We start from the raw sequence: 12,728 nt of genomic DNA, 5'->3' as shown, positions 1-12,728 counted from the left end.
TACTTGATTCTGCTAAACGATTAAAAAAAAAAAACTTCAGAGGTGTTTTTATGCGAGATCAATTATCGAAACAACCGAACAAACTCGAAACAGGTATTATTAATCTTGACTCGAATTTAGGACCCGATACTCACTGGGTATCATACGCGGTTGATCCACGTGGAATCGTTTATTTTGATTCATACGGGTTAGCTCCACCCATTGAATTTATCAAGTATGTTGCACTACTTCACGCGCAAGAGTGGTATTCAACGCTACCCACACAAACAATGACAGATCCGCCAATATGCGGCCGTGAAGCAATTAATGTCCTTAACGCTATATCAAAATCATCCTAACCGCCACGTAAAGTCGGGCATGATTATACAAGCAACCAATTCGTTTTAAACAGATCTTAGATCTTATATAATGGTTGATATTTACGGAAGAAGATCTTCTTCACGAGTTAGGAAAAATTCCGGCGACGTTGATTTGTCGAAGTACGCTACTAAAGATGAACTCGCTAATATTGTGAACCTGGCTGGAGTGGACCCAGATGAAGTTGTTATTTTTCAGGATCGACATGGTAAGCTAAAAACCGGCAATATCAAATGGAATGATAAGATTCGACGAGTACAGGTGCAATTACGGATAATATTCCTGTGTTTACTGACAGCGGCAAAATCAGGGATTCAAGTATATCGTTTACAACTATCAGAGATCAAATTACAGCAAGTGTTGCTAATCGCGTGAAAAATACCGGTGACACAATGACGAGAGAACTCAGCATGAACGGGAATAAGTAGTTTTAAGAGATCCATCATCCGACGAAGATATCGCAACAAAAAATATACGTTGACGTCAACTACAACACCGTAGATGGTAAATTATCCACGCTGCTGGCCGAGTATGACTTTCACACAAACGCGTTTACAAATCTTCGCAGAAACTTTAGAAAAATTAATGAAACCGCAGGGGAATTTTTTGGTAATCCGTTGGCCGTTGACGTAGAACTCGTTGATATCAAGACGAACATTGTCCCAATCAAACAAACACAGCAAAACATCGTAGCGGGGATTCTTGAGATCGTTAATAAAACCAGTTTGCTTACAATTCCCGGCGGGGTTACTCCCGGACATATTACCAACATCGTATACACAGTATCATCAGGATTCGCAACATGGTCGCAGCAAAATAAAACAATCAAATATACCGTAACAGTCACTGGCGTGTACAGGTTGTCTGTGTTCAGTGCTGCAAAATTTGAAATATTTACAACGTATCCATGGGGCCATTCAACTAATACGTTTTCCGGGGTTGTATCTGTTGAATTAAATAGAGGAAAGGAAGAAATATTTATTCTGGAAGCATCTGATAAGAAATTAACCGCAACATCTTACTGGTGGTGTCTAGAATTTGTAGCTGAAACACCTCAATTGGTTACTGCATAAAATATAATGAGTACCTCAATCGATGTTGCATCGCAACATTTTAGGTATAATCAAGCGCGTGAATAGCAGGCAGCGTTAAAAGATCGAGTCGAAGAATACATGGTAAAAGTAAAGAAATATCGACGACGACTAGTTATCGTTGATGTGATCGTTTATTCAGTATCCGCTGTTGTTGCTGAAACCGGTGTGATTTTATCAACAGTGACAATGATGGCACCAGTAGCCGTAATTATTTGTATCTCAGCTACAACAACGATTGCAGGTGTGCTCAATATCATTGCAAAAAAATAAAAAAAATATGTATTTGCACGAATGAAAAGTTATCCGATTACATGATAAGATTACATACAGCGACGGTTGCATACTCGAAGTTATCTTCGTTGTTATCAGCGAGTCTCAGTGATGGAATTATATCTGATTTTGAGTTTTCAGAAATGATTAAAATATATAACAGTGCTGTTAAAGGTACGAGTATTAATAATGACGGAATTACTCCAGCAGATCGTGACAAACACAACACCGCACAAGACCACGATGATCTCAGTAAGCTCGATTAATCCTGAATTTGGCAATTTTCCAAATGCCATTCGCGCAAATGAAATTGCACTAGCGTAATTACGAGTATACCATAGTTGGCCAAATATCAGATCGAAATTATTTAATGGTACACCAGCAAATAATTCACTTGTATTTGCTAATAAGAATAAACCCGATGGAACACCTGACTGGGTTGTTGTTAGAATATCAACTGGCAGTTATGAGATCGAACAAATCAATGATGAATATGCTCGTAGAATAAAATCAATAACAGGAAAAGAATAAAAAATATCGATTAACGTTCATGAGCCGAGGCTATCTTCTGCGGTTGAGATACATTCTCTTGATTACGTCGTTGATATTTATCAGTCGACGATAAGATCCGTACTAGGTTGGCCGGATGTTCCCCCAGTGCATGAAGGACCACCATAACCAAAATTAATTGAATTTCTCACGGACGAAGCAAAACTTATGACGGTTCCAGGATTACGTTTTTTCGTTAGTATCCATCATGGAGAGATTATGTTGCTGCTGGTGGTGGAAAACTTATCACACCAACGTTTAATCATTTTGTTGTTGTTGATGTGACAGCTTCAACCACAAATGTTGGTGAAGAATATGTCAGGATTATATCCGTCGAAATTAAGGCCGACTTTACAAATACATCAACAACATTAACACAGTTGTTTAAAAATTATATCCTGGAGTATACTAATAACGATCTGAAAGGAAAAATTATTGAAACAGTGCAACATCTGAATCACATTATATTAGATCTTAAATACGTTAATCGATATTTTATTGATGTTATAAATGAAAGCATTCTTCCACTTAAGACGGGTAAAAGTATCAAACAAACTTATCTTGATCATTATAAGATAAATGAAGCGGATCTATTAAATTTTATACTACCAGGATGTGCCACCGACGACTTGACAAAATCACTCAATGATCTTATCGCGAAAAACTTTCCTGAAATACTAGCTGTGTGGAGAAAAATAGCTCACCAGCAACTGTTCTTAGATATAATAATGATCCATACGGTAGCGGCAGACATGTATCTCCGGGAATCGTTAATATAACATCGACAATCGCGGTTAATCTAGTTTGTGATGTGATCGATGGTAGCTATCAAATAGATTTCGGAAAATCAAATCAGGCTCAACAAGAATATATCTTATAAACGTTCACACCACAAGTTCCCCCTGGCGATTTGATCGTGCAAGAGCCAACTAATTCTGTTTATCTACGTACACATAATCAGTATTTGTCACGAATAAATTTTAAACTAACTGACCCCCTTGGACACTTAATTGATATGCGTGGGGAACACCTACTTGTGAATCTGTATGTATGATCGTAGATCTTTATCTTAAGACTTTGATCGTAAGCCTTTTATCGTAGATTTTTCAGAAATATTTTATTTTATCAGAAATATTTTATTTATTCTGAAATATTTTATTTTTATCAGAAATATTTTATTTTATTAGAAATATTTTATTTATCAGAAATATTGTATTTTATCAGAAATATTTTATTTATTCTGAAATATTGTACTTTATCAGAAATATTTTATTTGATCAAAAATATTGTATTTATTCTGAAATATTGTATTTATTCTGAAATATTTTGTTTACTTTGAAATTGATATGGTGGTTGATACTCAGAATCGTGTAACTCGATCAGTTTGTTAATTCTGATGGGTATTTAGGTTCTCAAAATCGTGTAAATGGATCAGTTCGTTAATTCTAATCTGTATTTCGGTACTAAAAATCGTGTAAATCGATCAGTTTGTTAATTCTGATATACATTTATGTACTCAAAATCGTGTAAATCGATCAGTTTGTTAATTCTTATATATATTTAGGTACTCAAAATCATCTAAATCGATTAGTTTTGCAAAAAATACTACAAAAAATATTTTATTATTATTCAGAAATATTTTATTATGAAATATTTTTTTTTTAATTCTGAAATTGATATGGTGATTGGTTCTTAATATTAACACAATCAATCAGATTTTATGAAAAATAAAATATTTCAGAATAAATAAAATATTTCAAAATAAATATAATATTTCAAAATAAATATAATATTTCAGAATAAATATATAACATTTCAAAATAAATATATAACATTTCAAAATAAATATATAATATTTCAGAATAAATATATAATATTTCAGAATAAATATATATTTCAGAAAAAATATCTAATATTTCAGAATAAATAAAATATTTCAGAATAAATATATAATATTTCAGAATAAATATATAATATTTCAAAATAAATAAAATATTTCAGAATAAATTAAATATTTTAAAATAAATAAAATATTTCAGAATAAATAAATTATTTCAGAATAAATATACCATATTTCAGAATGAATATATAATATTTCAAAATAAATATATAATATTTCAAAATAAATAAAATATTTCAGAATAAATGTATAATATTTCAGAATAAGTAAAATATTTCAGAATAAATATATAATATTTCAGAATTAATATAAAATATTTCAGAATAAATATATAATATTTCAGAATAAATAAAATATTTCAGAATAAATATATAATATTTCAGAATAAATATAATATTTCAAAATAATTATATAATATTTCAAAATAAAATAAAATATTACACGTGTTCGGTCGTTTCACCAACGAAGTTACTTTGGATCGTTTCACCAGTAACGAAGTTACTCGCTAACATGAGTTTTCTTAATTGTCTTATACGAGCACTAATCGTTTTCTTTGCCTCGTATTCGTGGGATAACTCCGATCTAATTTTTCTACTGCGGCAGAGAGAGGAACTAATTTTTTGACGTGATCATCTTTTACTGCAGCTAGTGACCGGAACATCGCCGCCTGAATTCGTTTTATGAACTTGTATTCAGACGACAGTGTAAAACCACCAACACTTTTACGTTCTTGTAAGATTTACAAATCAGAAATAATCTTTTCAGGATTTAGTTCATCAGATATATTAATACTGTCTTTTTCTAATTTTTTAATAGCAACAATTACATCATTGATATTTTCATAGTCCATTATTTAGTATATATATACTTAAAATAAAAAAAATACCCCCTACGAGTCTTTTAGCAAGTTCAGGAAGGGGCACAGCACAACATCTATGATGAATATATACAGTGAATGACAATCCCCTATGAACCTCTATTCGAGTCTTTTAACAAGTTCAGGGGTATATGAAATATATACAATGAATGAATGACAGTAAAAAGCATAATCTTAATTAAGGACAGCACAACATATACACAATCCCCTATGAACCTCTATTCGAGTCTTTTGGTAAGTTCAGGGGGTATTTATAATATATACAATGAAATACAATGAATGAATGACATGAAATATATGCAATGAATGAATGACAGTACAAACATAAATCTTGATTAAGGACAGCACAACACGTAGTATTTATAATATATACAATGAATGAATGATATGGAATATATACAATGAATGAATGACAAGGACGGCACAACATATACGGGGAGCCTTCTCTACGCTCAACATATTTTGACCCCCACCCCCAATAATCAGCCCGTGGGTGATACAAAACATGTATCTACCACCAGTGATGTGGTGGGTGGGTATCTTTCTTCAGTTGAGTTTTGACACTTCAGGCGGAGCCCCCCAATTAATTATAAAAATGGCAAGTATGCGTAAACCACCGACAGTTGTCAGTCATGGGATTCGATCGCCGGGCCACGAGTATCACGGTCCAATACGTTATCAACTGAGCTATCGAACATCTAACAATATACGTTTCAGAAATTATTATAGCCACGGTTTTTGAATAGATTGAAAGTTATACATACTTCTGCATTAAAACAGCGGATTCTGAATAGATTGTAAATATTTCTGCATTAAAATAGCAGTTTCTGAATAGATTGTAAATATTTCTGTATTAAAACAGCGGTTTCTGAATATATTGTCATTATATAAACAGCGTGTTCTACCTAGATTTCTCGTAACAGATTGTAAATATATAAACTGTGTGTTCTGCCTTGATAAAATATATGTACATATTACCACTGCATTATCAAACGTTTTTACCTACAGATCGGTTTGTATATTTATGCATTATAACAGCGGTTTCTAAACAGATTGTAAATATATAAACAGCGTATTCTGTCTCGATTTCTCGTAACAGATCTAAAAATAACTCCACTATATTATACGATGTAAAATACGTTTATTTTTTTATTTTGTGAGCTGAAAACCATAAATATCCTTCTACGAGTATACTTATTGATATTGATTACGACGTGGATGGTTAATTGACTAATAAATCAGAGATCTACGGATAAATATATATTTAGAGAATAATCTCCCTCTCGCATAATCAAAAAATAAGTAGTAGAAAAGTGAGGATTTCTGCCAAAAAGGATAAATGGTTAATAAATATAATTTAAGGTAATTACTCGATAGTGATGATAGGTTATCTCATTAACAATATTGAAACATGCTTCTTTGTTTATATTTCTTGGAAATAGTGGATCTGGTTATATTTTCCGCGACAAATTGTACTGAAGGCGGATTAATATTAAAATATTTCGCAGCTAAATTCATTGATTGAACTATAATCTCTTCGCCAGTTTCTATGTTTGTAGATTTTACCGCCCTCTTTCCGGTTGTTTTACATCTCCCGGTATTACCACGTGTATTATTCTCGCTCTGTGTAACAGATCGAAGGTTGGATAAATAATTATTTTGATCATTCCTGTCAATATGATCGATTACAAGACAGTCTTTGATCAACTTCTTGTGACATTCAAAAACAAATCGATGATTGAGATAAGGTTTCTTCCCAGCAGTAAACAATAGATAACCATGATTATTAATATAACCAACTGGTACTTTCTTCTGACAATTTCTGTTCATACCATCAATATTTAATTCGTAGTTCGTTATTATAGGATGTGGGACAAATTCATTTTGCTCCATTATACAATAATACCATTTGTTTTAATCATAATTTGTATGAAAACTTAGATAATCCTCCACGGATTTATAGCTCCGTCACTGACATCATTTATTTTATCATAATATATTTTAAGCTCGCTATATTTCTTACCACCACAACACGCACACAACTGTGTTTTTTCCTCGTACTCCAGCACCACATCGCAGACATGGTATTGGTCCTAAGCTTCCATGGTGAACGTTTTGCAGGTGTTGTCCGCATGATTCTTTTTTACAGGATTTATTACAACGAGTTAATGATCCGATCATCAACCATTTGCATTGAGACATTGTATATATAATACTTTTTATTTAAATACTTGTCTATAATATGGATGAATTTGAGAGATTATCCAGAATCAAGCCTTGGAAAACAAGTAAATTCAACCTTGACAGGATATCTCCTGACGTTCCGATACGAGATTTGGTTGATCGGAAAAATAAAGGTTTGATCAATAAAATTCACGACGCCAAGAAAGAATTTCACGCAGGTGGTGCATGTCATGTCTGGTCAACGTTCAAGATTATTCGCAATGACAAAGTCAAGGCCAAAGGTGTCGATGGTATCATCGATGCTACGATGAATGACAAAAGAGCAGCAGCTATTATTAAACAGCTCGATGATAGAAGCTATCTTTTTAGAATAAAATTTGTCATACTTGCAGAAACAGATAACTGGATTATCCGTGACAAATATGATCCTGTCCACGGTAATAAAAAGACTGTCATACTAAGTAGAAATTCCAAACCAGGTCTATTAATCGGTATCGACAAACCGTATTATGAGCGAGCGTATCCTGTAACAGCAGTTGTTTATGGAATCTATATGATAAATGAAAAACCTAGCGTTGATAAACTGGCGCCGATGAAATTTTCAAACATAAACTGTGTAGCTGAACGAGTAATAGAACATTTTACAAACGCGGCCCGTGGAAACGGTTTAACAGATAAAAGACGTAAAATAATAAATGAGTGGGGCGAAACAGTTAAAGATACCGGGGCGTCTATCAAACATGTCACTGAGTTAGGAAAACAATTAAAATTCCCAATAACCGTAGCGACGATAACAGGAGAAATATTATATGAATCAAAATATAAATCAAAAGGAGCTTCGATCGAAATTATTGATCATAACGCACACGCGTGGACTAGCGCAGTAACAATATTTCCACGAAATCGAACTGTTAAATTGTATGATGATAACATGTTTGATTTTATTAACAAAATAAATAAAAACGAACCTGTGTCAGTGTGGTTATTTAAGAGCTCAGATGATGAAAAATATGATCAATTTGTGCGACCTAACGGTCAAATATATCGTAAAGAATCCCTTCATGAAGAAATGAAAAATCTTGCTAAAAATATTCAGAAAATGTTGATGAGTTGCTAAGCAACTGTTTTACTGTTCCATCTGTTGCAGCTCATGTTGCTAGATAAAAAAATTCGTGGAAACCAACACGAAATGAATTTCTTTCGGATATACAATCAAGTTGTGTCGAGTATGGCCACGGCGGATTGTGGAATACCAAATATAATTACAACGATATGATATATGTTTATATGGTTGCGTGTTATCCAGCAAGTTTTCTCGGATACGGAGATTGTTCTAAGTATTTTGCAAGGTTCGGTCATCCAACACATGAAATGACATGAGTATCGATAAATGGACCATTGCCGGATTTTGATCTAACTGGATTTGCTTGTGTTGAATCATTCAAGTTTGCCATGGATCTTCATACGATATGTTATGTTTGGTTTGGTAGACATTTCTCAGAAAAACGCTGGGCACCAATAGTTTTATTGCGATATATGCTCGATTGTGCGATATTGGTATCGTTGGTGGTTAGTGAGGCAATTATATCATATAAAAAACAAACTGAGGTTTGGTTACCACCGAGGGAAAATATCAGTCTCGATGAGGTCATTAAAGAATTTAGAGAAAAATGTCCTGATGCTCTCAAGGATGATATCATTAAAGATGCTCCTAGAATCCTCGAGATTAAATTCAATAATAGCGATAAAACAGCAAAGGATCTTGGAAGAAAAATAATAGGAAAATTTACTCAAGGTGGAGCATATGATCATAAACAACGTCATGCACGATTAATACTGGATGATACCGAAAACGATTTTATGGTTGCTGATGCGGCAGCGAGAAATATATTTATAAACCGCGAGGATGTTTATTTGTCAAATGAAGCACGATTAGGTACGATTTTAAGCTATATGGATGGAGAATCGTCTCAGTATACGCATTTAAGATCATCGATGTTGGCCTACGTGAGCATAAACTTGCTATCTATGATAAATAAATTCCCTGATACCGCAGTTAGGGTTGCAACGGATTCGTTCTATATTGATAAGAAATATGCAACGTTGTTGGATGATTTTACGGACGATGATGCACCGTGGGGTTCATGGAGAATAAAGAAAGAAAATATACTTGATTATTCAGAATCAGCAGATGTTACGATCAAAGATGAAATTATAAAAATCAACGTTCAAATATATCATCGACAACTTGGTTGTTACCATCGGTATATGATCCAATAGCTAGATATAAAACGATATAATAAACGGACCGAGAGGCTGTGGTAAAACCACTCGAGCGATCGAACTATTTCAAAAATCAGATATGATCGTGCTGACACCTACACACAGACTCGCGCGAGAGATGAAACAACGAGGAGTACAATTGTGTACTTATCACAGCTTCTTCCGATGGAAGGGTGATACATGGACATCTTTAAGGATGGGCGAGAAATACATTCCAAGGATCATCATTTGGGATGAAATATGCACTGCTTCGTAGGAAACATTAAAAACATTTCTAGATTGGTCGTTCACAAGAAATACTGCTGTGATAATGTGCGGAGATCATGGTCAACCATACCGTTTGTTGGACCATCTCCACATGGATGGCTGAAGAACTTTGTCGATTATTATGAAGATGTGGCTGATGATCATAGAGCACTTGATGCAACGTTGAAGGAATTAAAAAAATTAATCAGACTACAACCGAATAAAATTCAGTGTGAAGTAATGCGCGAGATAATTTTAGAAACATCCATGAACGACTTTTTACAAACATGGCGACCAACCGAGTTAATAGTTGCAAGTAGAAAGATAATTCGTGATAAACTTCAACGGGAATTGTTTCAGTTGCATAAAGAAAAGTTTCCAACATTGCCAGTTCCGTTATGCTATCGACCAGCTGATACACGGCGGCAGAATATTGATGTTGATATACCAGGACAGACCGAGTCAAGGGAACAGAATCCTGTGCTGATAATGTCGCAGTTGATGTTGATGTTGTTGAAGATGCTCTACGTGTTGATAAATCCCCGTGGACGCTAGGATACGCAATGACGATTCATTCATCTCAAGGACTGACTATCTCTGATACAGTTGTTTGGATCGTCGATGATCACATCGAATGGTCAAACTTAGTTTATCTTGCAGTGTCTCGAGTTAGAAAAAATATCTCAATTGAGACGAATCGTCTTGGACGAGTCAGTGATTAGTGATGATATTGACGAATGTCAAAGTGATATAATAAGAAAAATATTAGCTGGTTATAAACAATCTGATAAAAAAAAATAATCGAGAATTTGATATAGACAGTGACTTTGTCATTACGCTGAAACAACAACAGAATAATCATTGTGCAAGTTGTAATTGTATAATGTTATGGCGGTATCTGAAAAATGTTCCAAGACAATTTACAGTAGACAGAAAAAATAACAATTTTGGTCATACACGAGAAAATACCATGTTGACCTGTCTTGAGTGTAATCGACGTAACGGAGCTAGTTAAGTGATCGCGGTGGTAATTGTGCATCCTCGGGAATTACTTGTAATTGTTCACGTACAAATCCACGTTGAGGAGCAGTTGAATCTAATCGGTAGATTGCGGGTCTACCTGAGGATCTTGTCACGGTGGATATCTTATGTGTGGTAACACTCCAAATAGGATCAGTCGCTCTTTTTTTTACCACCTTCGAGTTCACCGGGTTCGTATAAATAACTGACAGTGATATTACCTAATATTGGCTGTGCTGAAAGATCACGTCGTTGTATTGGTATATGCGCGCTTGTAATTGCATAAATAGGTTTCATGTTGGTCGTTCTAGTTATTTCATTATTTAACGCTGCTATCACTCTTGGTAATCTTGCAACCCATTCACGAGATCTCGTAACCTGAATAAATTCCTTCGCGTATTGATATCCAAATAACCGCTCAGCTAGCGTTCGATTAAATCGTTCAACAATTGCATGATCACGATGAATTGCAGTATGTCCTCGTCGTATTTTGGTATTATGTTTTTTCATCAGCGATGATACTGGACCAAGAAATTCCTTGCCAGGATCAACCTGTAGCAGCTGTGGCCATCGCAGACCACCTCCTTGATACATTCGTTTAAAAGCTACCTCAGATGCTGTTTTCGTTGATAGCTGTTCTGCATCTTTATATCTACTTGCAACATCAACAACAGTTAGCGCGTATTTGTACGTTTTTCTACGTACAGTATCATGTGGTAAAAACAGAATATCAGCTTGATGAAGTTCATTAATAACACTAACATCGAAATGTGCAAATCGAATTTGCTTAGTTGGCGGTAGGTAAATTTGCCATATTGACTGTTTGGATAACCACGCTTTAGCAGTAGAATGTTTAACTGCTGCTGCATCAGCAAGTTAACTAATTGCTGCTTTACCTTTCCAGTATCCAATCGATTCCATTTATATATTACCAGGCCCTAGCGCTAATTTACCTTTCATCGCGGATCTTACTAACCAATTAGGTAATTTTTCTTTGATATTTTTATTTTTTTATAGAATCTAGCGCATGAATTAATTTCACATCTGCAATATGCCTATGTTGTAGATCTTTGCTTTTATATGCAACATCATGAGCATGACATGCTTTATCAATAGCGTTGATTGGTTCCTCGCCTGGTTTTGGTTGATCCTGATTATCAAGCCTGATATCGAGTCGAGTACCAGGACCACAATAATTATATCCTGGTAGATGTTTATCTCCGCTGTATTTAGCCCACGGAGTCCCGGGTAATTTTGTTTATTTTGCTGCAATATCACCTCCGCGTTGCTTTTTTTTAACGCTGACTTTGTCTCTGACTTATCACCGGGAATAAATTTAAACTTCTTTGTACCACACCGCGTACACTTATCCGTATCCGCTGATCTGTTATTTTTTGTGGTAATAGTTGTTAGTGTATCCGTAGGTGTACGAGTCCTGCACTTCACACAATATAAATCCATGGATATTTTATACAGCATGGATATAATTGATTTTTCAGCGACAAGAAAACGAGAACCTGTCAAACACCATCCTGCGTTACCAAATTCCATCAGAATGATAATAATAGGACCATCTGAAAGTGGAAAGACACAGTTGTTACTTAATTTTATAATGAGATGATTAAAGCGGGATAAATTGTATTTGGTAGCACCGTCAGTTGATGATCAACGATGTTATAATGTGCTCAAGGATTTTAATGAAAACGCGCGAATAGATAAAGATAACGATGTTATCGAGTTTATAAACGATATTGATGAAGCACCATCAGTTGATTCCATAGACGTATTTATTAATAATTTGGTTGTATACGACGATGTGATGCTGGATAAACAATCAAATCCAGCTAGAATATTTTCTCGAGGTAGACATAAAAACACTGATGTCATTTATGTTACTCAACGATACACACAAATACCAAAAGTGATCAGAGATAACTGTAATATTTTA

This window comes from Sinohyriopsis cumingii, chromosome 9, assembly GCF_028554795.1.
Source record: "Sinohyriopsis cumingii isolate HCF-2022 chromosome 9, ASM2855479v2, whole genome shotgun sequence".
In the NCBI taxonomy this organism is placed as follows: Eukaryota; Metazoa; Mollusca; class Bivalvia; order Unionida; family Unionidae; genus Sinohyriopsis; species Sinohyriopsis cumingii.
This window is presented reverse-complemented; position numbering follows the sequence as displayed.